Below are 26199 nucleotides of genomic sequence, written 5' to 3' on the forward strand. Positions count from 1 at the left end.
CATTGTGACACCATGGGGACGCCCCCTTTGTTCCCAGTGCCCATTGTGACATCCTGCGCACCCCCCTTTGTCCCTAGGGTCCATTGTGACATCCTGGGCAACCCCATTGTCCCCAGGGCCCATTGTGACATCTAGGGGGACGCCCTTGTCCCCAGGACCCATCGTGGCACCGTGGGGACCCCCATTGTCCCCAGGGCCCGTTGTGACGTCCCAGGACCCCCATTGTCCCCAGGGCCCATTGTGACATCCCAGGACCCCACTTTGTCCCCAGGGCTTATTGTGACACCATGGGGATCTCCCTTGTCCCCAGGGCCCATTGTGACATTCAGGGGCCCCCGTTTGTCACTGGGGCCCATTGTGACATCCCAGGACCCCACATTGTCCCCAGGGCCCATTGTGACTTTCAGGGGACCCCACTTTGTCCCCAGGGCCCATTTTGACATTCAGGGGACCCACCATTGTCCTCAGGGCCCATTGTGAGGTCCCAGGACCCCCCATTGTCCCCAGGGCCCATTGTGACATCCTCGGCACCCCCTTGTCCCCAGGGCCCATTGTGACATTCAGGGGACCCCACATTGTCCCCAGGGCCCATTGTGACATCCTGGGGACCCCACTTGTCCCCAGGACCCATTGTGACACTATGGGGACCCCCCCTTGTGCCCAGGGCCCATTGTGAAACCGTGGGTACCACCCTTGTCTGCAGGGCTCATTGTGACATCCCAGGACCCCCCATTGTCCCCAGGGCCCATTGTGACATTCAGGGGACCCCCCTTTGTCCCCAGGACCCATTCTGATACCGTGGGGACCCCCTTTGTCCCCAGGGCCCATTGTGACATGCTGGGGACCCTCCTTGTCCCCAGAGCCCATTGTGACATCCAGGGGACCCCCTTTGTCCCCAGGGCCCATTGTGACATCCTGGGGACCCTCCTTGTTCCCAGAGCACATTGTGACATCCAGGGGACCCCCTTTGTCCCCAGGGCCCATTGTGGCACCATAGGGACCCCCTTTGTCACTGGGGCCCATTGTGACATCCAAGGACCCCCCATTGTCCCCAGGGCCCATTGTGATATCTGGGGGACCCCCTTGTTCCCAAGGCCCATTGTGACATCCTGGGGACCCCCCCTTGTCCCCAGGGCCCATTGTGACATCCCAGGACCCCCCATTGTCCCCAGGGCCCATTGTGACATCCTCGGAACCCCCTAGGTACCAGGGCCCATTGTGACATCCTGGGGACCCCCCCTTGTCCCCAGGGCCCATTGTGACGTCCCAGGACCCCCCATTGTCCCCAGGGCCCATTGTGGCACCATAGGGACCCCCCCTTGTCCCCAGGGCCCATTGTGACATCCCAGGACCCCTCCTGGTACCCAGGCCCCATTGTGACATCCTGGGAACCCCCTTGTCCTCACGTCCATTGTGACAACCCAGGTCCTTACATTGTCCCCAGGGCCCATTGTGATATCTGGGGGACCCCCTTGTTCCCAAGGCCCATTTTGACATCCTGGGGACCCACCCTTGTCCCCAGGGCCCATTGTGACATCCCAGGACCCCCCATTGTCCCCAGGGCCCATTGTGACATCCTCGGCACCCCCTTTTCCCCAGGGCCCACTGTGACATCCTGGGGACCCCCCCTTGTCCCCAGGGCCCATTGTGACGTCCCAGGACCCCCCATTGTCCCCAGGGCCCATTGTGACATCCTGGGGATGCCTCCTTGTCCCCAGGGCCCATTGTGATGTCCCAGGATCCCCCATTGTCCCCAGGGCCCATTGTGACATCCTCGGCACCCCCTTGTCCCCAGGGCCCATTGTGACATCCTGGGGATCCCTCCTTGTCCGCAGGGCCCATTGTGATGTCCCAGGACCCCCCATTGTCCCCAGGGCCCATTGTGACATCCTCTGTACCCCCTTGTCCCCAGGGCCCATTGTGACATTCCGGGGACCCCTCTTTGTCCCCAGGGCCCATTGTGACATCCTGGGGACCTCCCCTTGTCCCCAGGGCCCATTGTGACGTCCCAGGACCTGACATTGTCCCCAGGGCCCATTGTGACATCCTCTGCACCCCCTTGTCCCCAGGGCCCATTGTGACGTTCCAGGACCCCCCCTTGTCCCCAGGGCCCATTGTGACATTCAGGGGACCCCCCTTTGTCCCCAGGGCCCATTCTGATACCGTGGGGACCCCCTTTGTCCCCAGGGCCCATTGTGACATGCTGGGGACGCTCTTTGTCCCCAGGGCCCATTGTGACATCCTGGGGACCCTCCTTGTCCCCAGAGTCCATTGTGACATCCAGGGGACCCCCTTTGTCCCCAGGGCCCATTGTGGCACCATAGGGACCCCCTTTGTCACTGGGGCCCATTGTGACATCCCAGGACCCCCCCTGGTCCCCAGGGCCCATTGTGACATCCTGGGGACCCCCTTTGTCCCAAGACTTCATTGTGACATCCTGGGGACCCCCCTTGTCCTCAGGGTCCATTGTGACAGCCCAGGACCTTACATTGTCCCCAGGGCCCATTGTGATATCTGGGGGACCCCCTTGTTCCCAAGGCCCATTGTGACATCCTGGGGACCCACCCTTGTCCCCAGGGCCCATTGTGACATCCCAAAACCCCCCATTGTCTCCAGGGCCCATTGTGACATCCTCGGCACCCCCTTGTCCCCAGGGCCCATTGTGACATCCTGGGGACCCCCCCTTGTCCCCAGGGCCCATTGTGACGTCCCAGGACCCCCCATTGTCCCCAGGGCCCATTGTAACATCCTGGGGATCCCTCCTTGTCCCCAGGGCCCATTGTGATGTCCCAGCACCCCCCATTGTCCCCAGGGCCCATTGTGACATCCTGGGCAACCCCATTGTCCCCAGGGCCCATTGTGACATCTGGGGGACGCCCTTGTCCCCAGGACCCATCCTGGCACCGTGGGGACCCTCCTTGTCACTTGGGCCCATTGTGACACCATGGGGACCCCCCCTTTGTCCCCAGTGCCCATTGTGACATTCTGCGGACCCCCCTTTGTCCCCAGGGCCCATTGTGACATTCAGGGGACCCACCATTGTCCCCAGGGCCCATTGTGACATCCTCGGCACCCCCTTGTCCCCAGGGCCCATTGTGACATTCAGGGGACCCCTCTTTGTCCCCAGGGCCCATTGTGACATGCTGGGGATCCCTCCTTGTCCCCAGGGCCCATTGTGACGTCCCAGGACCCCCCATTATCCCCAGGACCTATTGTGACATTCAGGGGATCCCCTTTGTCACTGGGGCCCATTGTGACACCATGGAGACCCCCGCTTGTCCTCAGGGTCCATTGTGACATCCTGGGCACCCCCCATTTTCCCCAGGACCCATTGTGACATCCTGGCCACCCCCTTGCTCCCAGGGCCCGTTGTGGCACCATGGGGACACCCCCTTTGTCCCCAGGGCCCATTGTGACATCCCAGGACCCCCCTTTGTCCCCAGGGCCCATTGTAGCACCATGGGGACCCCCTTTGACCCCAGGGCCCATTGTGGCACCATGGCAACCCCTTTTGTCCCCAGGGCCCATTGTGACATTCTTGGAACCCACTTTGTCCCCAGGGCCTATTGTGACACCATGGGGACCCCTCCTTGTCACTGGGGACCCATTGTGACACCATGGGGACCCCCCCTTGGCCTTCAGGACTCATTCTCACATCCTGGACACCCCGCATTGTCCCCAGGGCCCATTGTGACGTCCCAGGAACCCCCTTGTCCCCAGGGCCCATTGTGACATTCAGGGGACCCCTCTTTGTCCCCAGGGCCCATTGTGAGATCCTGGGGACCCCCCCTTGTCCCCAGGGCCCATTGTGACGTCCCAGGACCCCCCATTGTCCCCAGGGCCCATTGTGACATCCTCTGCACCCCCTTGTGCCCAGGGCCCATTGTGACGTCCCAGGACCCCCCATTGTCCCCAGGGCCCATTGTGACATTCAGGGGACCCCCCTTTGTCCCCAGGGCCCATTCTGATACCGTGGGGACCCCCTTTGTCCCCAGGGCCCATTGTGACATGCTGGGGACGCTCTTTGTCCCCAGGGCCCATTGTGACATCCTGGGGACCCTCCTTGTCCCCAGAGCCCATTGTGACATCCAGGGGACCCCCTTTGTCCCCAGGGCCCATTGTGGCACCATGAGGCCCCTCTTTGTCACTGGGGGCCATTGTGACATCCCATGACCCCCCTTTGTCCCCAGTGCTATTGTGAAATCCTGGGGACCCCTTTCGTCCCCACGGCCCATTATGACACCATGGGGAACCCCTTTGTCACTGGGGGCCATTGTGACATTCCAGGATTCCACTTTGTCCCCAGGGCTCGTTCTGACACCTTGGGGACTCCCATTGTCCCGAGGGCCCATTGTGACATCCTGGGCAACCCCATTGTCCCCAGGGCCCATTGTGACATCCTCGGCACCCCCTTGTGCCCAGGGCCCATTGTGACATACAGGGGACCCCCCCTTTATCCCCAGGGCCCATTGTGACATCCTGCACACCCCCCTTTGTCCCCAGGGCCCATTTTGACATTCAGGGGACCCACCATTGTCCTCAGGGCCCATTGTGAGGTCCCAGGACCCCCCATTGTCCCCAGGGCCCATTGTGACATCCTCGGCACCCCCTTGTCCCCAGGGTCCATTGTGACACTATGGGGACCCCCCATTGTCCCCAGGGCCCATTGTGACATTCAGGGGACCCCTCTTTGTCCCTAGGGCCCATTGTGACATCCTGGGGACCCCCCCTTGTCCCCAGGGCCCATTGTGACGTCCCAGGACCCCCCTTTGTCCCCAGTGCTATTGTGAAATCCTGGGGACCCCTTTCGTCCCCAGGGCCCATTGTGGCACCATGGGGAACCCCTTTGTCACTGGGGGCCATTGTGACATTCCACGATTCTACTTTGTCCCCAGGGCTCGTTCTGACACCTCGGGGACTCCCATTGTCCCCAGGGCCCATTGTGACATCCTGGGCAACCCCATTGTCCCCAGGGCCCATTGTGACATCTGGGGGACGCCCTTGTCCCCAGGACCCATCGTGGCACCGTGGGGACCCTCCTTGTCACTTGGGCCCATTGTGATACCATGGGGACGCCCCCCTTTGTCCCCAGTGCCCATTGTGACATCCTGCGGACCCCCCTTTGTCCCCAGGGCCCATTGTGACATTCAGGGGACCCCTCTTTGTCCTCAGGGCCCATTGTGACATCCTGGGGACCCCCCCTTGTCCCCAGGGCCTATTGTGACGTCCCAGGACCCGCCATTGTCCCCAGGGCCCATTGTGACATCCTGGGGACCCCCCGTTGTCCCCAGGGCCCATTGTGACGTCCCAGGACCCCCCATTGTCCCCAGGCCCCATTGTGACATTTTGGGGATCCCTCCTTGTCCCCAGGGCCCATTGTGATGTCCCAGGACCCCCCATTGTCCCCAGGGCCCATTGTGACATTCAGGGGACCCCTCTTTGTCCCCAGGGGCCATTGTGACATCCTGGGGATCCCTCCTTGTCCCCAGGGCCCATTGTGACGTCCCAGGACCCCCCATTGTCCCCAGGACCTATTGTGACATTCAGGGGAGCCCCTTTGTCACTGGGGCCCATTGTGACACCATGGAGACCCCCGCTTGTCCTCAGGGTCCATTGTGACATCCTGGCCACCCCCTTGCTCCCAGGGCCCGTTGTGGCACCATGGGGACACCCCCTTTGTCCCCAGGGCCCATTGTGACATCCCAGGACCCCCCTTTGTCCCCAGGGCCCATTGTGACATTCTTGGACCCCACTTTGTCCCCAGGGCCTATTGTGACACCATGGGGACCCCACCTTGTCACTGGGGAACCATTGTGACACCATGGGGACCCCCCCTTGTCCTCAGGACTCATTCTCACATCCTGGACACCCCGCATTGTCCCCAGGGCCCATTGTGACATCCTCGGTACCCCCTTGTCCCCAGGGCCCATTGTGACATTCAGGGGACCCCTCTTTGTCCCCAGGGCCCATTGTGAGATCCTGGGGACCCCCCTTCTCCCCAGGGCCCATTGTGACATCCTGGGGATCCCTCCTTGTCCCCAGGGCCCATTGTGATGTCCCAGGATCCCCCATTGTCCCCAGGGCCCATTGTGACATCCTCGGCACCCCCTTGTCCCCAGGGCCCATTGTGACATCCTGGGGATCCCTCCTTGTCCGCAGGGCCCATTGTGATGTCCCAGGACCCCCCATTGTCCCCAGGGCCCATTGTGACATCCTCTGTACCCCCTTGTCCCCAGGGCCCATTGTGACATTCCGGGGACCCCTCTTTGTCCCCAGGGCCCATTGTGACATCCTGGGGACCTCCCCTTGTCCCCAGGGCCCATTGTGACGTCCCAGGACCTGACATTGTCCCCAGGGCCCATTGTGACATCCTCTGCACCCCCTTGTCCCCAGGGCCCATTGTGACGTCCCAGGACCCCCCCTTGTCCCCAGGGCCCATTGTGACATTCAGGGGACCCCCCTTTGTCCCCAGGGCCCATTCTGATACCGTGGGGACCCCCTTTGTCCCCAGGGCCCATTGTGACATGCTGGGGACGCTCTTTGTCCCCAGGGCCCATTGTGACATCCTGGGAACCCTCCTTGTCCCCAGAGTCCATTGTGACATCCAGGGGACCCCCTTTGTCCCCAGGGCCCATTGTGGCACCATAGGGACCCCCTTTGTCACTGGGGCCCATTGTGACATCCCAGGACCCCCCCTGGTCCCCAGGGCCCATTGTGACATCCTGGGGACCCCCTTTGTCCCAAGACTTCATTGTGACATCCTGGGGACCCCCCTTGTCCTCAGGGTCCATTGTGACAGCCCAGGACCTTACATTGTCCCCAGGGCCCATTGTGATATCTGGGGGACCCCCTTGTTCCCAAGGCCCATTGTGACATCCTGGGGACCCACCCTTGTCCCCAGGGCCCATTGTGACATCCCAAAACCCCCCATTGTCTCCAGGGCCCATTGTGACATCCTGGGGATCCCTCCTTCTCCCCAGGGCCCATTGTGACATCCTGGGGACCCCCCCTTGTCCCCAGGGCCCATTGTGACGTCCCAGGACCCCCCATTGTCCCCAGGGCCCATTGTAACATCCTGGGGATCCCTCCTTGTCCCCAGGGCCCATTGTGATGTCCCAGGACCCCCTATTGTCCCCAGGGCCCATTGTGACATCCTGGGCAACCCCATTGTCCCCAGGGCCCATTGTGACATCTGGGGGACGCCCTTGTCCCCAGGACCCATCCTGGCACCGTGGGGACCCTCCTTGTCACTTGGGCCCATTGTGACACCATGGGGACCCCCCTTTGTCCCCAGTGCCCATTGTGACATTCTGCGGACCCCCCTTTGTCCCCAGGGCCCATTGTGACATTCAGGGGACCCACCATTGTCCCCAGGGCCCATTGTGACATCCTCGGCACCCCCTTGTCCCCAGGGCCCATTGTGACATTCAGGGGACCCCTCTTTGTCCCCAGGGCCCATTGTGACATGCTGGGGATCCCTCCTTGTCCCCAGGGCCCATTGTGACGTCCCAGGACCCCCCATTATCCCCAGGACCTATTGTGACATTCAGGGGATCCCCTTTGTCACTGGGGCCCATTGTGACACCATGGAGACCCCCGCTTGTCCTCAGGGTCCATTGTGACATCCTGGGCACCCCCCATTTTCCCCAGGACCCATTGTGACATCTTGGCCACCCCCTTGCTCCCAGGGCCCGTTGTGGCACCATGGGGACACCCCCTTTGTCCCCAGGGCCCATTGTGACATCCCAGGACCCCCCTTTGTCCCCAGGGCCCATTGTAGCACCATGGGGACCCCCTTTGACCCCAGGGCCCATTGTGGCACCATGGCAACCCCTTTTGTCCCCAGGGCCCATTGTGACATTCTTGGAACCCACTTTGTCCCCAGGGCCTATTGTGACACCATGGGGACCCCTCCTTGTCACTGGGGACCCATTGTGACACCATGGGGACCCCCCCTTGTCCTTCAGGACTCATTCTCACATCCTGGACACCCCGCATTGTCCCCAGGGCCCATTGTGACGTCCCAGGACCCCCCCTTGTCCCCAGGGCCCATTGTGACATTCAGGGGACCCCTCTTTGTCCCCAGGGCCCATTGTGAGATCCTGGGGACCCCCCCTTGTCCCCAGGGCCCATTGTGACGTCCCAGGACCCCCCATTGTCCCCAGGGCCCATTGTGACATCCTCTGCACCCCCTTGTCCCCAGGGCCCATTGTGACGTCCCAGGACCCCCCATTGTCCCCAGGGCCCATTGTGACATTCAGGGGACCCCCCTTTGTCCCCAGGGCCCATTCTGATACCGTGGGGACCCCCTTTGTCCCCAGGGCCCATTGTGACATGCTGGGGACGCTCTTTGTCCCCAGGGCCCATTGTGACATCCTGGGGACCCTCCTTGTCCCCAGAGCCCATTGTGACATCCAGGGGACCCCCTTTGTCCCCAGGGCCCATTGTGGCACCATGAGGCCCCTCTTTGTCACTGGGGGCCATTGTGACATCCCATGACCCCCCTTTGTCCCCAGTGCTATTGTGAAATCTTGGGGACCCCTTTCGTCCCCACGGCCCATACACCATGGGGAACCCCTTTGTCACTGGGGGCCATTGTGACATTCCAGGATTCCACTTTGTCCCCAGGGCTCGTTCTGACACCTTGGGGACTCCCATTGTCCCGAGGGCCCATTGTGACATCCTGGGCAACCCCATTGTCCCCAGGGCCCATTGTGACATCCTCGGCACCCCCTTGTGCCCAGGGCCCATTGTGACATTCAGGGGACCCCCCCTTTATCCCCAGGGCCCATTGTGACATCCTGCACACCGCCCTTTGTCCCCAGGGCCCATTTTGACATTCAGGGGACCCACCATTGTCCTCAGGGCCCATTGTGAGGTCCCAGGACCCCCCATTGTCCCCAGGGCCCATTGTGACATCCTCGGCACCCCCTTGTCCCCAGGGTCCATTGTGACACTATGGGGACCCCCCATTGTCCCCAGGGCCCATTGTGACATTCAGGGGACCCCTCTTTGTCCCTAGGGCCCATTGTGACATCCTGGGGACCCCCCCTTGTCCCCAGGGCCCATTGTGACGTCCCAGGACCCCCCTTTGTCCCCAGTGCTATTGTGAAATCCTGGGGACCCCTTTCGTCCCCAGGGCCCATTGTGGCACCATGGGGAACCCCTTTGTCACTGGGGGCCATTGTGACATTCCACGATTCTACTTTGTCCCCAGGGCTCGTTCTGACACCTCGGGGACTCCCATTGTCCCCAGGGCCCATTGTGACATCCTGGGCAACCCCATTGTCCCCAGGGCCCATTGTGACATCTGGGGGACGCCCTTGTCCCCAGGACCCATCGTGGCACCGTGGGGACCCTCCTTGTCACTTGGGCCCATTGTGATACCATGGGGACGCCCCCCTTTGTCCCCAGTGCCCATTGTGACATCCTGCGGACCCCCCTTTGTCCCCAGGGCCCATTGTGACATTCAGGGGACCCCTCTTTGTCCTCAGGGCCCATTGTGACATCCTGGGGACCCCCCCTTGTCCCCAGGGCCCATTGTGACGTCCCAGGACCCGCCGTTGTCCCCAGGGCCCATTGTGACATCCTGGGGATCCCTCCTTGTCCCCAGGGCCCATTGTGACGTCCCAGGACCCCCCATTGTCCCCAGGGCCCATTGTGACATTCAGGGGACCCCCCTTTGTCCCCAGGGCCCATTCTGATACCGTGGGGACCCCCTTTGTCCCCAGGGCCCATTGTGACATGCTGGGGACGCTCTTTGTCCCCAGGGCCCATTGTGACATCCTGGGGACCCTCCTTGTCCCCAGAGCCCATTGTGACATCCAGGGGACCCCCTTTGTCCCCAGGGCCCATTGTGGCACCATGAGGCCCCTCTTTGTCACTGGGGGCCATTGTGACATCCCATGACCCCCCTTTGTCCCCAGTGCTATTGTGAAATCTTGGGGACCCCTTTCGTCCCCACGGCCCATACACCATGGGGAACCCCTTTGTCACTGGGGGCCATTGTGACATTCCAGGATTCCACTTTGTCCCCAGGGCTCGTTCTGACACCTTGGGGACTCCCATTGTCCCGAGGGCCCATTGTGACATCCTGGGCAACCCCATTGTCCCCAGGGCCCATTGTGACATCCTCGGCACCCCCTTGTGCCCAGGGCCCATTGTGACATTCAGGGGACCCCCCCTTTATCCCCAGGGCCCATTGTGACATCCTGCACACCGCCCTTTGTCCCCAGGGCCCATTTTGACATTCAGGGGACCCACCATTGTCCTCAGGGCCCATTGTGAGGTCCCAGGACCCCCCATTGTCCCCAGGGCCCATTGTGACATCCTCGGCACCCCCTTGTCCCCAGGGTCCATTGTGACACTATGGGGACCCCCCATTGTCCCCAGGGCCCATTGTGACATTCAGGGGACCCCTCTTTGTCCCTAGGGCCCATTGTGACATCCTGGGGACCCCCCCTTGTCCCCAGGGCCCATTGTGACGTCCCAGGACCCCCCTTTGTCCCCAGTGCTATTGTGAAATCCTGGGGACCCCTTTCGTCCCCAGGGCCCATTGTGGCACCATGGGGAACCCCTTTGTCACTGGGGGCCATTGTGACATTCCACGATTCTACTTTGTCCCCAGGGCTCGTTCTGACACCTCGGGGACTCCCATTGTCCCCAGGGCCCATTGTGACATCCTGGGCAACCCCATTGTCCCCAGGGCCCATTGTGACATCTGGGGGACGCCCTTGTCCCCAGGACCCATCGTGGCACCGTGGGGACCCTCCTTGTCACTTGGGCCCATTGTGATACCATGGGGACGCCCCCCTTTGTCCCCAGTGCCCATTGTGACATCCTGCGGACCCCCCTTTGTCCCCAGGGCCCATTGTGACATTCAGGGGACCCCTCTTTGTCCTCAGGGCCCATTGTGACATCCTGGGGACCCCCCCTTGTCCCCAGGGCCCATTGTGACGTCCCAGGACCCGCCGTTGTCCCCAGGGCCCATTGTGACATCCTGGGGATCCCTCCTTGTCCCCAGGGCCCATTGTGACGTCCCAGGACCCCCCATTGTCCCCAGGGCCCATTGTGACATTCAGGGGCCCCCCTTTGTCACTGGGGCCCATTGTGACATCCCAGGACCCCACATTGTCCCCAGGGCCCATTGTGACTTTCAGGGGACCCCACTTGTCCCCAGGACCCATTTTGACACTATAGGGACCCCCCCTTGTGCCCGGTGACCATTGTGACACCGTGGGTACCACCCTTGTCCGCAGGGCCCATTGTGACATCCTGGGAACAGCCCCTTGTCCCCAGGGCCCATTGTGACATCCTGGGAATCCCTCCTTGTCCCCAGGGCCCATTGTGACGTCCCAGGACCCCCCATTGTCCCCAGGACCCATTGTGACATCCTCGGCACCCCCTTGTCCCCAGGGCCCATTGTGACATTCAGGGGACCCCTCTTTGTCCCCAGGGCCCATTGTGACATCGTGGGGACCCCCCCTTGTTCCCAGGGCCCACTGTGACGTCCCAGGACCCGCCATTGTCCCCAGGGCCCTGTGTGACATCCTGGGGTGCCCTCCTTGTCCCCAGGGCCCATTGTGACATCCCAGGACCCCCCCTGGTCCCCAGGGCCCATTGTGACATCCTGGGGACCCCTTTGTCCCAAGACTTCATTGTGACATCCTGGGGACCCCCCTTGTCCTCAGGGTCCATTGTGACAGCCCAGGACCTTACATTGTCCCCAGGGCCCATTGTGATATCTGGGGGACCCCCTTGTTCCCAAGGCCCATTGTGACATCCTGGGAACCCCCCCTTGTCCCCAGGGCCCATTGTGACATCCCAGGACCCTCCATTGTCCCCAGGGCCCATTGTGACATCCTGGGGATCCCTCCTTGTCCCCAGGGCCCATTGTTACATCCCAGGACCCCCCATTGTCCCCAGGGCCCATTGTGACATCCTCTGCACCCCCTTGTCCCCAGAGCTCATTGTGACATTCAGGGAACCCCTCTTTGTCCCCAGGGCCCATTGTGACATCCTGGGGACCCCCCCTTGTCCCCAGGGCCCATTGTGACGTCCCAGGAACCCCCATTGTCCCCAGGGCCCATTGTGACATCCTGGGGATCCCTCCTTGTCCCCAGGGCCCATTGTGACGTCCCAGGACCCCCCATTGTCCCCAGGACCTATTGTGACATTCAGGGGACCCCCTTTGTCACTGGGGCCCATTGTGACACCATGGAGACCCCCGCTTGTCCTCAGGGTCCATTGTGACATCCTGGGCACCCCCCATTTTCCCCAGGACCCATTGTGACATCCTGGCCACCCCCTTGCTCCCAGGGCCTGTTGTGGCACCATGGGGACACCCCCTTTGCCCCAGGGCCCATTGTGACATCCCAGGACCCCCCTTTGTCCCCAGGGCCCATTGTGGCACCATGGCAACCCCTTTTGTCCCCAGGGCCCATTGTGACATTCTTGGACCCCACTTTGTCCCCAGGGCCTATTGTGACACCATGGGGAGCCCTCCTTGTCACTGGGGACCCATTGTGACACCATGGGGACCCCCCCTTCTCCTCAGGACTCATTCTGACATCCTGGACACCCCGCATTGTCCCCAGGGCCCATTGTGACATCCACTGCACCCCCTTGTCCCCAGGGCCCATTGTGACATTCAGGGGACCCCTCTTTGTCCCCAGGGCCCATTGTGACATCCTGGGGACCCCCCCTTGTCCCCAGGGCCCATTGTGACGTCCCAGGACCCCTCATTGTCCACAGGGCCCATTGTGACACTATGGGGACCCCCCCTTGTGCCCAGGGCCCATTGTGACACCGTGGGTACCACCCTTGTCCGCAGGGCCCATTGAGACATCCCAGGACCCCCCATTGTCCCCAGGGCCCATTGTGACATTCAGGGGACCCCTCTTTGTCCCCAGGGCCCATTGTGACATCCTGGGGACCCCATTGTCACCAGAGCCCATTGTGATATACTGGCGACCACCCTTTGTCCCCAGGGCCCATTGTGACATCCCAGGACCCTCTTTGTCCCTGTCGAGGGTTAAGATTGCGGGGTGACAATCAAACCCTGGCAGATGTGTTGTCAACGTCCTCTCCCCCCCCAATTCCCCCTTTTTCCCCTCCCTCTCCCCCTTCCCACTCAGCACAGGCGATCGGAAGGGGAAGAAGCACAGAGGGGAGAGAGCTGGAAAAGTTCAAGATGTTTTACTGATGCTACCGATAAGAACAGAGAAAATAATACAAATATACAAAACCAATCTTGTAAGTCTGAGCAACTGCGGAGCCAGCACCCAAAGTCCTGGATTGGACTCTGTAGCCAACCGGAGCTGGATTCAGTCTCTCACTGGCCTCAGTTCACAGGGACGACCAGCAAGGTCCTCTCCTAATGTCGGCCATGAGGAGAAAAGGGCCGAGATCCTCGTGATCTCCCGCTTTTATATGAAGTATTCACGTGAACGGAATGTTATACACAGTTGGTCACCGGTTTCTCGTTGCCCCTCTCGCGAGATGTGCATCCGTGCTTATCAATAAGTTTTCATTCCCTTGCTGGGTTTAACCAAAACATGTGTCCGGTTCTCCAGGAAAATGCAGCTGACATGAAGGCTTTAGCTGACAGGCAAATTCACTAAAAGAGAAACTTGTTTTTACCAAAACCAGGACATTCCACCCCTTATAATATGACATTCACTGAATACTTAAACCTTATCAATACAATCTATCAATACAATCTAATTAATCACTACTACTATATATATATATATATATATATACATATGTACATATATACACAGGAGTAATTAATCAGTGGACCATCCTTTGAAAAGTTCATTAAGTTCATTTTGTCACCACAGTCTCCCAGGGCAAGAAAAATGGTCCAAGTGCATCTCATGACCCCTGTTGGTGGGTTAAGGACACCAACTTCCAAGAAGGTGTCGGGCGCCACTCGAAGAAGCCAGCGCTGGTTTCATCACCATTGTCTTGATCTGAAAGACACTTATTAAACATTGTTAGTGCGGCAATTCACATCGTACAGTTCAGCATTGCATATTTTCACCTGAAATCAAATCCCCGTGAGGTGCACACCGAACTTCTCCATCCTTAAGCATCACCCACCAGGTGCTGCCAGGTCCCTGGGCGAAAACAATCCCACGAATAGGTTTGCCTGTGCCCGATGCAGGAGGAACCCAGACTGCCTTTCCTAACATATTTTTCATGTGTACTACAGGGACTTTATCTCCTTCCACAGTCCATAGAATTTCTGATTGGGCAGGCCCGGCTCGATTGGTTGATCCCCTGGTGTTGCCCAACCAAGTGGCTTTTGCTAAATGTGAATCCCAGTTTTTAAAGGTTCCACCACCAAGTGCCTTTAGTGTAGTTTTTAACAAACCATTGCACCTTTCAGTTTTCCCAGAGGCTGGTGCATGATATGGAATATGATACACCCACTCAATACCATGTTCTTTGGCCCAATTGTCTATAATAGTGGTTTTGAAATGAGTACCATAGTCTGATTCAATTCTTTCTGGCGTACCCGGCCACCAAAGGACTTGCTTCTCAAGGCCCAAGATGGTATTTCGGGCTGTAGCAGGAGGTACGGCAGATGTTTCCAACCATCCAGTGGTTGCTTCCACCATTGTAAGTACATAACGCTTACCTTGGCGTGTTTGTGGAAGTGTAATATAATCAATCTGCCAAGCTTCTCCATACTTACACTTTAACCATCGCCCCCCATACCATACAGGTTTTAACTGTTTTGCTTGTTTGATTTCGGCGCAAGTTTCACATTCATGAATAACGTGTGAAACAGTGTCCATAGTTAAATCCACCCCTCGATCACGAGCCCGTTTTCATGTTGCATCTCTACCTTGATGCCCTGAAGCACCATGGGCCCACCGAGCTAGGAAAAGTTCACCTTTATGTTGCCAGCCCAAGTCCACCTCAGCTACTTTAATCTTAGCAGCTTGATCCGCTTGTTGGTTGTTTCGATGTTCCTCGGTGGCTTGACTTTTAGGCACATGAGCATCTACATGACCAACTTCCCCAGGCAGGCTCTCCAGCCGAGCAGCAATGTCTTCCCACAGCGTGGTTCCCAATGGTTTCACCTCTGCGCTGCCAGTTGCTTTTCTTCCATTGCCGTAGCCACCCCCACAAGGCATTTGCTCCCATCCATGAGTCAGTATAGAGACAAAGCATTGGCCACTTCTCTCGTTCAGCAATGTCCAAAGCCAGCTGGATGGCTTTCACTGCTGCAAACTGACTGGATTCACCTTGTCCTTCAGTGGCTTCTGTAACCTGTCGTGTGGGACTCCACACAGCAGCTTTCACCTTCGATGTTTTCCTACAGACGACAGGATCCATCTGTGAACAGTGCACACTGCTTATCAGTCTCTGAAAGCGGATTATATGGTGGTGCTTCTTCAGCACGTTTTACTTCCTCCTCATCTGCAGACATCCCAAAGTCTTTGCTTTCTGGCCAGTCTGTAATCACTTCCAAGATCCCTGGACGGTTGGGACTTCCAATCCGAGCTCATTGCATGATCAGTGCAATCCATTTACTCCATGTAACTTCGGTGCCATGATGTGGAGAGGGAACCGTCCCTTTGCACACCCAGCTCAGCACCGGCAGTCGAGGTGCAGGAGGAGCTGTGCTTCAGTGCCCATCACTTCTGAAGCAGCTCGAACTCCTTCATATGCTGCCAGTCTCTCCTTTTCAGTTGCAGTACAGTTGGCCTCAGATCCTTTGTATCCTCGACTCCAAAAACCTAAGGGTCGACCTTGGGTTTCTCCTGGTGCTTTCTGCCAGAGGCTCCAGGTAAGTCCATTATCTCCGGCTGCGGTGTAGAGCACATTTTTAACATCTGGTCCAGTTCGGACTGGTCCCAGGGCCACCGCATGAGTTATCTCACGCTTCATTTGTTCAAAGGCTTGGCGTTCAGGGCCCCACTCAAATTGGTTCTTTTTACGAGTCACTCGATAGAGAGGCTCACAATGTGGCTGTGGTCAGGAATGTGCATTCTCCAAAAACCTACAACGCCCAAGAAAGTCTGTGTCTCCTTTTTATTAGTAGGTGGAGACATTGCTGCAGTTTTGTTGATCACATCCACTGGGATCTGACGACGGCCATCTTGCCATTTTATTCCTAAAAACTGGATCTCCCGTGCATGTCCCTTGACCTTGCTTCGTTTTATGGCAAAACCAGCATCCAAAAGAACAGGAATTATTCTCTCACCTTTTTTGAAGACTTCTTTCGCTGTGTCGCCCCATACGATGATGTCATCAATGTATTGCAAGTGTTCTGGAGCTTCACCTTGCTCCAGCGTGGTCTGGATCAGCCCATGGCAGATGGTAGCACTGTGGTCCCTGGGGTCCTTGGTTGGGTCATGGAGTCACTGGTTGGGTGATGGGGTCATTAGTTGAATAATGGGGTCATTGGTTGAATGATGGGGTCATTGGTTGAATGATGGGGTCATTGGTTGGGTCATGGGGTCACTGATTGCGTGATGGGGTCATTGGTTGAACGATGGAGTCATTGGTTGGGTTGTGCAGTCACTGATTGGGTGATGGGGTCACTGGTTGGGTTCAGGATTGGTTGGTTGGATGATGATGATGATGGTTGGATGATGATGGTGGTTGGATGATGATGGTGGTTGGATGATGATGGTGGTGGTTGGATGATGATGGTGGTGGTTGGATGATGATGGTGGTTGGATGATGATGGTGGTGGTTGGATGATGATGGTGGTGTTTGGATGATGATGGTGGTTGGATGATGATGGTGGTTGGATGATGATGGTGCTCTATGCCAAGGATGCACGGAGCATCTGGGCCAGTCACAAGAGGATGCTTTTGGATATTGGGGTGCAGGGCTTTGGTGTGAAGGTTCAGGAGACAGACTTTTGGGTGCAGGGATTTGGGCACCAAGAGTTCTGGGTGCAGCATTTGGGTCTGCAGGGTTCAGGTGTTCAGGACCTGGGGGTGCAGGACTTGTGGGCTGGAGGATTTGAGCGTGCAGGGATTTGGGGTGAGGGATTTCAGGGTGCCAGTTATGGGAGGGAAGGATCTGGGGTGCAGGGTTAAGGGGTTTAGGATTTTGGGGTGCAGAGTTTAGGGTGCACGTTCTGGGCATGTATGATTTGAGAGTGCAGGGCTTTGGGGTACAGGATTTGGGGTGCAGGGTTTTGGGGTCAGGATCTGGGGGTGCAGGGTGTTGGGGAGAAGGATTTGGGGGTGCAGCATTTTGAAGTGCAGGGTTTGGAGGAGGGAGGTTTTGGGGGTGAAGGATTTGGTGGTTCAGGTTTTGGGGGTGCAGTGTTAAGGGCGTGGAGGATTAGGGGTGCAGGATTTGTGGGGTTCAGGATTTGGGGCTCCAGGGTATGGGAGGGAAGGATCTGGGGCTTCAGGATTTGGGGGTGCACCGTTTGGGGGTGCAGGGTTTAGAAGTCAGGTCTAAGAGTGCAGAGTTTGGGGTGCAGGGATTTGGGGGGAAATTTAAGGTTGCAGAGTGTGGGGTGCACAGGACTGGGGCACAGGATTTGGGGGTGCGGGGTTTCAGGGTTCAGGATTTGGAGGTGTGGAGTTTTGGGGTGCAGGGGATGGGGGTGAAGGATTTGAGGCTGCAGGGTGGTGGGGGAAGGATTTGGGGGTGAGAGATTTGGGGTGCAGGATTTGGGGGTGCAGAGTTTTGGGAGGCAAGGATCTGGGGCTGCAGGATTTGGGGGTTCAGTGTTTAGGGCAGCACAATCTTGGGGTGCAGGGGTCTGCACTGAAGGGTTTGGTAGAGCAGGATTTGGGGGTGCAGGACTTTCGGGTGAGGTTTGGGGTGCAGGGGTCGTGTGTTCAGGGATAGGGGTGCAGGATTTGAGGGTGCAGGGCTCTGGGTGCAGAGTTTGGGAGTTCAGGGTTTGGGGTGCAGGGTTTTTGGCAGGAGGATCTGAGGGTGCAGGATCTGGGGGGCAGGATTTGGGGTTCAGCATTTTCAGTGCAGGTTTGGGGGGACTTGATTTTAGGGTGCTCGCTTTGGGCTGCAGGATCTGGGTGCAGGATTTAGGGTTCGGGGTTCAGGGATGCAGTGAAGTGCGGGATCTGGGGTGCTCGATTTTGGGGTGCAGAGTCTTGCAGGAAGGATGTGGCGGTGCAGGGTTTAGGGTGCAGAATTCGGGGGTGTAGGGTTTTAGGGAGAAAGGCTTGGGGGTGCAGGTCTAGGGGGGTAAAATTTGGGGGCAAAGGGTTTGAAGGAGCAGGATTTGGGGTGCAGGATTTGGGGGTGCAGGGTTTGGGCGTGCAGTGCTAAGGTGGTGGAGGGTGCAGGGTTTGTAGTGAAGGTTTTGGGGTGCAGGATCTGGGGGTGCAGGATTTGGGCATGAATACTTTTGGGGTGCAGGATTTGAGGGTGCAAAATCTGATGGTGCAAGGTTTGGGTGTTCAAGATGTAGGCGAGCAGGATCTTGGGTTTTGGGGCACAGGGCTGGGTGAGGCCAGATTTGGGGTGCAGGTCTGGGTGAGGGATCTGGGGGTGCAGGGTTTGGTAGTGCGGGAATTGAGGGTGCAGAGTTTGGGGGGCAGGGCTTGGGGGAGCAGGAGTTTGGGGTTCAGAACCTGTGGGTGCAGAGTTTGGGGTGCAGAACCCGTGGGTACCGGGTTTGGGGAGGCAGAATTGGGGGTGCAGGGTTTTGGGGTTCAGGACATGGGGTTGAGGATTTGGGGGTGCAAGGTTTGGAAGTGCATTGATTAGGGGGAAGGATTTAGGGTGGTGGGATTTGGGGGCACGGGGTTTGGGGGTCAGCATTTGGGGGTGCAAAGCTTAGGGGGCAGCGTTTTGAGTGCAAGTTGGGGGAGGACTTGATTTTAGGGTGCAGGGTTTGGGGTGCGAGTTTGGGGATGGCAGCATTTCGGGTATACAGTTTGGGGGTGCAGGGTTTTGGGGAGCAGTATCTGGGGATACAGGATTATGGGATGTGCAGGGTTTGGGGGCGCAGGGTTCAGGGTTGCAGGGTTTGGTATCACAGGTTTGGGGGGTTCATGGCTTGGGAGGAAGGATTTGGGGGTGCAGAATTTAGGGGTGCACGTTTTAAGGGTGCAGAGCTTAGGGGGAAGAATCGGAGATGTAGGGGTTTTGGGGACATTATCTGGGGGTCAGGATTTGGGGTGCAGGGTTTTGAGGTGCAGGGTTCAAGTGTTCAGGGTTTGAGGGAAGGATCTGGAGGTGCAGGGTTTTGGAGTGGAGGATTTTGGGGTGCAGGGTTAGTTGGGATTTGGGGTTGCAGGGATTTGGGGTGCAGGGTTTGGTGGTGCATTGGTTTTGGGGGTGGAGGACTGGGGGACACAGGGTTTCAGGGTGCAGGATGTGGGGGTGCAGGATTTGGGAGTGCAGAGTTGGGGGGCAGAATTTTTGGTGCAGGGCTTTGGGGTACAGGACTTGGGGGTGCAGGGGTTTGGGTGGGGAATTTGGGGTGCAGGGTGCTGAGGAAGGATCTGGGGGTGCATTGTTTGGGGGGCTGGATGAGGAGGTGCACGATTTAGGGCTGCAGAGCCTGGGGGACAGGGGTTTGTTGGCAGAATGTGGGGGTGCGGGGTTCTGGGGTGCAGAGTTTGGGAGATCAGGGGTTTGGGGTGCAGGGGTTTGGGGGGAAATTTAACGTTGCGCAGTGTGGGTTGCATTGGTTTTGGGGTGAAGGATTTGGGGGTGCGGGGTTTGGGGGTCAGGATCTGGGGGTGAAAGGCAGTGGGGAAGGATCTGGGGGTGAGATATTTGGGGTGCAGGGTTTGGGATGCCAGGTTTGGGGTGAAGGGTTTGGGGGCAAGGATCTGGGGTGCAGGATTAGGGCAATCAGGGCTGGGGGGATAAGTTTGTGTGGGGCAGAATTTCGGGGTGCAGGGTCTGGGTGGGCAGGATTTCGGGGGATCCGGGCTTGGGAGTGCAGGATTTTGGAGTACAGGGTTTGGGGGTGCAGGCTTGGGGAGGCAGAATTTGGGGGTGCAGGTTTGGAAGGGTCAGGACCTCGGGGGGCACAGTTTGACAGCACAATGTGGGGTGCAGGATTTGGGAGAGAAGGATCTGGGGGGGCAGGGTTTGGGCTGAAGGGTTTGGTAGGGCAGGGGTTGGGGGGGCAGGATTTGCGGGTTCAGAACCTGAGGGTGCAGGGTATTGGGGAGCAGGATCTAGAAGGGCAGGGTTTGGGGGTGCAGGATTTTGGGGAGCAGAGTTTGGGGGTTCATGACGTGGGGATGGAGGAATTCGGGGCGCAGGGTTTGTGGGTGCAGGGTTCACATGTTTAGGACCTGGGGGTGCAGAATTTAGGTGTGCAGGGGTCTGGGGTGCTGGGTTTTGGGGTGCAGGATCAGGGGGTGCAAGGTTTGGAAGTGCAGGGTTTTGGGGTGCAGGGTTTGGGAAATCAAGGTTTGGGGTTCCAGGATTTGGGGGTGCAGTGTTAGGGGGTGAATGCTTTCGAGGGGCAGGGTTTGGGGGTGTATGATCTGGGGGTGAAGGGTTTCAGGGTGCAGGGTCAGGGGGAAGGATTTGGGGGGCAGGGTTAGGTGGGATGTGGGGCTGCAGGGTTTAAGCGTGCAGGATTTTGGGGTGTAGGGGTTTGTAGTGCAAGGTTCGGTAGGGCAGGATTTGGGGGTGCAGGGCTTTGGGGTGAGGGATTTCAGGGTGCCGGGTTTGGGAGGAAAGGATCTGGGGGTACAGGTTTTGGGGCTTTGGGCTTTTAGGGTGCAATTTGTGGAGCACGGGGTTTCAGGGTGCAAAGTTCCGTGGTGTGGGGTTTGAGGGTGAAGGGTTTGGGGAGACAGAATTGGGGGTGCAGGGTTTGGGATTGCAGGGTGTGGGGGAAGGATCTAGGGGTACAAGGTTTGGGGTAGCAGGGTTTTGGGGAGCAGGGTTTCGGGGTCAGGCTTTAGGGGACAGGGTTTGGGGGGCAGGGCTGGGAGGGATGATGTGGGGGTGCAGGGTTTAGGGCAGGAGGATCTTGGGGTGAAGGGGTTTGGGCTGAAGGGTTGGGTAGGACAGGATTTGGGGTGCAGGATTTTAGGGTGCAACTTGTGGGGGCAGGATTTGGGGTACAGGAGGTTGGGGGTGCAGGGTTTGGGGTGTAGGATTTGTGGAGCAGGGACTGGGGGTGAAGGTCTTGTGGAGGCAGAATTGGGGGTGCAGATTTTGGGTGTTCAGGACCTGGGCCTTCAGGATTTGGGGGTGCACTGTTTGGGGGTGCAGGGTTTAGAAGTCAGGTCTAAGAGTGCAGCGTTTGGGGTGCAGAGTGTGGGGTGCACAGGACTGGGGCACAGGATTTGGGGGTGCAGGGTTTCAGGGTTCAGGATTTGGAGGTGTGGAGTTTTGGGGTGCAGGGGATGGGGGTGAAGGATCTGAGGGTGTAGGGTGGTGGGGGAAGGATTTGGGGGTGAGAGATTTGGGGTGCAGGATTTGGGGGTGCAGAGTTTTGGGAGGCAAGGATCTGGGGCTGCAGGATTTGGGGGTTCAGTGTTTAGGGCAGCACAATCTTGGGGTGCAGGGGTTTGCAGTGAAAGGTTTGGTAGGCAGGATTTGGGGTGCAGGATTCTGGGGTGCTGGTTTGGGGTACAGGATTTGGTGTTGCAGGGATGGGGTTGAAGGGCTTGGGTTTCCAGGCCTTTGAGGTGCAGGATTTGGAGGTGCAAGGTTTGGGAGGGAATTCTTTGGGGTGCAGGGTTTGGGGGCAGGGTTTGGGGCTGTAGGCAACGAGAAGAGAGGAGATGGAGAGAACAGTGGGGAGGTGGAGGAGCAGGAGTGGAGGTGAATACCAGAGAGAGCGAGTGTGTGCGGATCAGCAGTGATCACCCCAAACCTGCCCCGCAGACACGGCACCCAAAATCCTGCACCCCAAAATACTCTTCCCAAACCTGCACCCCAGATCCTGACCCCAAGCCCTGCACCAAAACCCTGCCCCTCAATCCTGCACCCCCAAATCCTCCACCCCGATCCTGTCTTCCCAAACCCTGCACCCCAAATCCTGCACCCCCAAATTCGGCCCTACCAAACTCTGCACCCCTAAACCCTACAACTGAAACCTTGCACCCCCTAATCCTGCCCTCCCTACCTTCCTGAACCCCGAAACCTGCACCCCAAACCCTGCATTCCCAAATCTTTCCGTCCTATACCCTACACCCCTAAACCTGCCCCCAAACCCTGCACCCCAAAGAATTCCCTCCCAAACCTTGCACCTCCAAATCCTGCACCTCAAAGGCCTGGAAACCCAAGCCCTTCAACCCCATCCCTGCAAAACCAAATCCTGTACCCCAAACCAGCACCCCAGAATCCTGCACCCCAAATCCTGCCTGCCAAACCTTTCACTGCAAACCCCTGCACCCCAAGATTGTGCTGCCCTAAACACTGAACCCCCAAATCCTGCAGCCCCAGATCCTTGCCTCCCAAAACTCTGCACCCCCAAATCCTGCACCCCAAATCTCTCACCCCCAAATCCTTCCCCCACCACCCTACACCCTCAGATCCTTCACCCCCATCCCCTGCACCCCAAAACTCCACACCTCCAAATCCTGAACCCTGAAACCCTGCACCCCCAAATCCTGTGCCCCAGTCCTGTGCACCCCACACTCTGCACCCCAAACGCTGCACTCTTAGACCTGACTTCTAAACCCTGCACCCCCAAACAGTGCACCCCCAAATCCTGAAGGCCCAGGTCCTGAACACCCAAAATCTGCACCCCCAATTCTGCCTCCACAAGACCTTCACCCCCAGTCCCTGCTCCACAAATCCTACACCCCAAACCCTGCACCCCCAACCTCCTGTACCCCAAATCCTGCCCCCACAAGTTGCACCCTAAAATCCTGCACCCCAAATCCTGTCCTACCCAACCCTTCAGCCCAAACCCCTTCACCCCAAGATCCTCCTGCCCTAAACCCTGCACCCCCACATCATCCCTCCCAGCCCTGCCCCCCAAACCCTGTCCCCTAAAGCCTGACCCCGAAACCCTGCTCCCCAAAACCCTGCTACCCCAAACCTTGTACCCCTAGATCCTTCCCCCACACCCTGCACCCCAAATCCTGCACCCCCAAATTCGGCCCTACCAAACTCTGCACCCCTAAACCCTACAACTGAAACCTTGCACCCCCTAATCCTGCCCTCCCTACCTTCCTGAACCCCGAAACCTGCACCCCAAACCCTGCATTCCCAAATCTTTCCGTCCTATACCCTCCACCCCTAAACCTGCCCCCAAACCCTGCACCCCAAAGAATTCCCTCCCAAACCTTGCACCTCCAAATCCTGCACCTCAAAGGCCTGGAAACCCAAGCCCTTCAACCCCATCCCTGCAACAGCAAATCCTGTACCCCAAACCCAGCACCCCAGAATCCTGCACCCCAAATCCTGCCTACCAAACCTTTCACTGCAAACCCCTGCACCCCAAGATTGTGCTGCCCCAAACACTGAACCCCCAAATCCTGCAGCCCCAGATCCTTGCCTCCCAAAACTCTGCACCCCCAAATCCTGCACCCAAATCTCTCACCCCCACCACCCTGCACTCCCAACCCCTGCACCCCAAAGCTCCACACCTCCAAATCCTGAACCCTGAAACCCTGCACCCCCAAATCCTGTGCCCCAGTCCTGTGCACCCCACACTCTGCAACCTTAAATTTCCCCCCAAGCCCCTGCACCCCAAACGCTGCACTCTTAGACCTGACTTCTAAACCCTGCACCCCCAAACAGTGCACCCCCAAATCCTGAAGCCCCAGATCCTTCCCTCCCATACCCTGCAGCCCCAAATCCTGAACCCCCAGATCCTGAATTCCAGGATCTTGCACCCCCAGACCCTGCACCCCCAAATCAGACACACGAACACCCTGCACCCCCAAATCTTGCACCTCTAAGCCTCCACCCCTTAACACTGCACCCCCAAATCTTTCACCCCAAAACCTCAACCCAGAACCCTGTACCCCAAAACCCTACACCTCCAAATCCTGAACCCTTAAACCCTGCACCCCCAGATCCTCCCCCCAAAGGAATGAACCCCCAAAACCTGCACCCCCAGATCCTGCTGCCCCATACCCAGCACCCCAAACTCTGCACCCAGAAATCCTGCACTCTCATAACCCTGCACCTCAAACAATTCCCTCAACCCTGCACCCCCAAAACCTGTAACCCCAAATGCTGCACCCCCAGGTCCTGTCCCCACACTCTGCACTGCCAGATCCTGCCCCCCTAAACCCTTAAAGCCCAAATATTGCACCCTCAGATCCTTCCTCAACACCCTGCACCCCCAAATTCCCCACCGAAAACCTGCACCCCCAGATCCTGCACCACCAAGTTCTGTGCCCTGAAGCCCTGCACTGAAAATCCTGCCCCCTAACTCTGCACTTCCAAATCCTGCACCCCCAAATCCTGCATCCCTAAACCCTGCACCCCCAAATCCTTCAACCCCCAAAGCCAATGCACTGCCAAACCCTGGACCCCCAGATACTGCACCCCAGAACCCTGCACGTTGAAATCCTGCACCCCCAAACCCTGCAGCCCAGAACCCTGTACCCAATATCCTGCCGCCCCACAACTTGCACCCCCAAACCTGCAACCCCAAATACTGCACCCCAAATCCTGCATCTTGAAACCCTGCTCCCCTAAATCCTTCCTCCCAAGCCATGTTTCCCCAAAACCTGTAATACCAAATCCTGCACCCCCAAATCCTGCACCCCAAAATTGTTCCCCCAAACCATTCGCCCCCGAATCTTTTATGTCCAAACCTGTCCCCCAAAACCTTGCACCCCTGAACTCTGCTCCCCCAAAGCCGGCCTGCGAAACCTTGTCAACCAATTCCATCACCCCCAGATCCTGCTCCCCAAACCCTGCACCCAAAATCCTGCCCCACAAACCCTGCGCCCTCAGATCCTTCCTTACCCAACCCTGCACCCCCAAATCCTCCAACACCCAAGTCCTGAACACCTGAACCCTGCACCCCCAACTCCTCACCCCAAAGCCCTGCACCCCCAAATTCTGCCTCTAAACCCTGAACAACAAGGTTCTGCACCCCATATCCTGCTCCCCAGATCCTGCTCCCCAGATCCTGCACCCCAGAATCCTGCACCCCCATGCTGTGATCCCTGCACCCTGCACCCCCAGATCCTTCCCTCCCAAAACCCGTAGCCCGATAACCCTGCACCCCAAAACGCTGCACCTCCAGATCGTGAACCTTTAAACCCTGCACCCCAAATCCTTCCTCCCCAAAACCTGCACCCCAAAACCCTACAATCCCAGATCTTGCACCTGCAAATCTCTGCACTCCACAACCTTGCACCCTCAAATCCTGCACCCCTATATCCTGCCCCCCAAAACCCTGGCACCTCCAGACCCTTGATCCGCAGATCCTGCAACCCTAAACCAGGCACCCCCAAACCCTTCCCCACCAAACCCTGCACCCCTCAGACCCTGAAGCCCAAATCCCTCTCCCAAAGCCCCTGCACCCCTGAAATCCTGTTCCCTAAGACCCTGCAGCCACAGGTCCTGAACCCCAAACCCCTGCACCCCAAAATACTGCACCCCAATCCCTGCAGGCCAACCCCGGCACCCCAGAGCCCTTCAACGCAAAATCCTGCACCCCCAGTTCCTGAACACGCAAATCCTGCCCTCCTAAACCCTGCACCCCAAAACCTGGCCCCCAACACTGCACCCCAAAGCCCAGCACCCCAAGACCCTTCATCCCCAAACCCTGAGCCCCCAAATCATGCACCTCCAGATCCTGAACCCCAAACCCTTTACCCACAAACACTGCACCCCCATATCCTGCACCCCAAGATCCTGCTACCCTAAACCCTGAACCCCCAAATCCTGCACCCCCGATTCCTCTCTCACAAGCCCTGCACCCCAAAACTCTGCACCCCCAAATCCTCTCCCCCCAAACAATGCACCTGGAACCTTGAACCCGCAAAGCCTGCACGCCCAGGTCCTGAACACCTGAACCCTGCCCCCGCAAATCCTTTAACCCCCAAACCCAGCACCCCAAACCCTGTACCCCCAGATCGTTCCCCAAACACCCTGCACCCCCAAACCCTGCACCCCAAATTCCTGCCCTACCAAGCCCTTCACCCAAACCCCCGCACCCTTAAATCCTGCACCCCTAAACCCTGCACCCCCAAATCCTGCACCTCCAGATCCTTCTTTCCTTCCTTCCTTCCTAAAGCCTGCACCCCAAATCGTGCCCTACCAAACCCTTCACCCCAAACCCCTGCA

At 58.3% G+C, this 26199-nt stretch overlaps 1 long non-coding RNA gene across 3 annotated transcripts in view; it reads left to right on the plus strand.

Moving 5' to 3' along the window:
- LOC139826877 (uncharacterized) overlaps positions 1 to 13646 on the plus strand; it is a 30370-nt gene extending 16724 nt beyond the window's left edge. For all 3 annotated transcript variants that reach the window (XR_011736991.1, XR_011736992.1, XR_011736990.1), the window contains one exon: positions 13137 to 13646. This is a non-coding gene — a long non-coding RNA (uncharacterized lncRNA). The remainder of the gene's footprint in view (positions 1 to 13136) is intronic.
- The last annotated feature ends 12553 nt before the right edge of the window (positions 13647 to 26199 follow it).

This window comes from Patagioenas fasciata, unplaced genomic scaffold (assembly GCF_037038585.1).
Source record: "Patagioenas fasciata isolate bPatFas1 unplaced genomic scaffold, bPatFas1.hap1 Unplaced_5, whole genome shotgun sequence".
NCBI classification, from domain to species: Eukaryota; Metazoa; Chordata; class Aves; order Columbiformes; family Columbidae; genus Patagioenas; species Patagioenas fasciata.